At 35.9% G+C, this 2631-nt stretch overlaps 1 long non-coding RNA gene across 1 annotated transcript in view; it reads right to left on the bottom strand.

Moving 5' to 3' along the window:
• LOC128249288 (uncharacterized) overlaps positions 1-2089 on the bottom strand; it is a 126979-nt gene extending 124890 nt beyond the window's left edge. Inside the window, exon 1 of the long non-coding RNA XR_008265379.1 lies at positions 222-2089. This is a non-coding gene — a long non-coding RNA (uncharacterized LOC128249288). The remainder of the gene's footprint in view (positions 1-221) is intronic.
• Positions 2090-2631: the final 542 nt, after the last annotated feature.

Genomic DNA, 2631 nt, shown 5'->3' with positions numbered 1-2631 from the left:
TATATATTTATACATATATATAATTTATATGTGTTTATTTATATATATATATATATTTATACATATATATAACTTATGTGTTTATTTATATATATATATATTTATACATATATATATAATTTATATATGTGTGTTTATATATGTATGTATGTATGTATGTATGTATGTAAGAAGGTATATATGCGTGCACGTTTTTCTTATGGTAATATTTTGCAACTCACTCGCATGTTTATCGTTCTTTTCTTTTCTTCTTGCTTGTTTTTGATTCCTTCATTCTTCTTTTTCTTTTTCTTTTCTCTTCGAGAAGAAAGCAGCAAGGGAAAGAGTGGGTCGTGTTTCGATGATTGTTTCAAAATCATTTTGGTTCTTGGTTAGTTTTAAAAGTTCGTTCCTTTGCCAAAATTCGTTGGGTTTATTGCGTGGGAGCAGGCTGTGGTTTGTGGGAGGAGGATGGGTAGGTAGGTAGGTAGGTTCGGTTTTGTTTTTGTTTTCGTTTGTGAAATGGTACCAGATAGAATTCGTAGACACGAAACGGATGAATAACAGATAGAAAGAACGAAAGAACAGATGCGATAGAGAGATAGATAGATAGATAGAGAGAGAGAGAGAGAGAGAGACAGATAGACAGATAGACAGATAGATAGATAAAGATACATACAGACAGATAGACGGACAGACAGACAGACAGATAGATAGATAGATAGATAGATAGATAGATAGATAGATAGATAGATAGATAACATACACATACATATATACGCATATGTACAGCATATATATATATATATGTATGTATATATACCCATGTTATATATACATATTTCAACGTATATGAAATCTATTATATATATATATATGCGTGTATGTATGTGTATGCGTGTATGTATGTGTAACAGAGAAAGAGATTAAGGTTTGTTTAGGTCGGACAAAAAAAACACAGGACAGAGAATTACAGAGAGAGAAAGAGAGAGAGAGAGATAGAAAGAACAAGTGATATATATATATATATATATATAATAACAGAAAGAGAGGGGAGGGGAGAGGAGGAAAAGAGAGGAGAAAGATTTCGTAGCGATTATAAAATACGATTGATATAAGCCTGGATGTTGTTGTTGTTGTTGTTCCAGTTCTCGTTGTTAACGTTGTTTTGCTTTTCTTTATCGTCTTTTTTGTTTTCTTTCCTGCTTCTTTGTTTCTTTTTCTTTTTCTTATCCCATCAGAAGAGAATTGTTGACCAACCAACAAACCAACCACCTTCTTCTTCGCCGCTGTTGCTTTGGATGTAACTCTAGTAGTAGTAATAGTAGTAGTGGTAGTAGTAGTAGTCGTAGTAGTAGTAGTAGTGGTGGTTGTTGATGATGTGTTTTTATTTTTTTAACCCAAGGTTAGCCCCGATCCAGTAAACGCCTATTATCCAACGCATTCATTACAGCCGTGACAACTCCATCGAGTTTTTTTTTGCTCCTCCCCCCAAGATTTCACGGTGTAATTTCAAGGTAATTTGACAGCCGTTTCTAGCAGGTCGAGCGGCTGGATAATTTCTCCCACGTTCCGTCGTCGTCGTCGTCGTCGTCGTCGTCGTCGTCGTCGTAGTAGTAGTAGTAGTAGTAGTAGTAGTAGTAGTAGTAGTAGTAGTAGTAGCAGCTATTGTTGTTGTTGTTGTTGTTGTTGTTCGGTGGTGTTGTGGTAAGATAAAGCGACATTACTGTTTCAATCTTTGGTCTTACAAGTCAGTCGCCGAAAGGGATAGATTGCATTGCGCACAAACACACGCACAAACACGCACACACATAAACATGACGCAAGCACAGATATGCACACACGCATACACGCTCTCACGCTCCCACCTCACTCTCATCAGATAACACATACACGCATACACACACAAACGTAGTAGCTACTTAACACGTATAATCGTACAGAAAACACCACACACACATACACAAATGAAAAGTCATAACACTAATACAGGTTCATGCGCACACACACACGCACGTACACACACACACGCACACACACACTACAAACAATGACACATCGACACTGATACACGTACATACATACATGTGCATACATACATACATACATACATATATACATACGTACATACATACGTACATACATATACACAGAGATATAAAGTCACAATTGATACAGATTCACATGGAAAGACACACACACACACACACACATGCGCGCGCACACACACTCTCAGAAAGCTGTTGGTTTGTCATTCAGACACCGATGTGGAGAAAGAGTAATAGACATCGAGTTAGAGAACGAGAGAGCGAGAGCATGTGTGTGTAAGTGTCTCTGTGAGTGTGTGTCTGTCTGTGAGTGTGTGTGCGTGTGTGTTTCAGTGTGTGTGTGCAGCATGTTAAATTCAGCCGGCAGAAATAACTAAAACTTATATACAATATTCATACATACAGTTTTAGCTTTGTATAGATCCATATCTCATTTCCCCACTGTCTCTGTCACATTTTCCTCCTCTATCTAGATATTTGTGTGTGTGTGTGTTTATATGCGTGTGTGGGTGTATTTATATATGTATGTATGTGTAAATATATATATATATATATATCTATATATTATATAGATATATATATATATATATATATATATATATAT

The sequence above is a fragment of the Octopus bimaculoides genome, chromosome 1 (genome assembly GCF_001194135.2).
Source record: "Octopus bimaculoides isolate UCB-OBI-ISO-001 chromosome 1, ASM119413v2, whole genome shotgun sequence".
NCBI lineage: Eukaryota > Metazoa > Mollusca > Cephalopoda > Octopoda > Octopodidae > Octopus > Octopus bimaculoides.
Note: the sequence above shows the minus strand (reverse complement) of the source record. Positions and strands in the feature narration are given on the sequence as shown.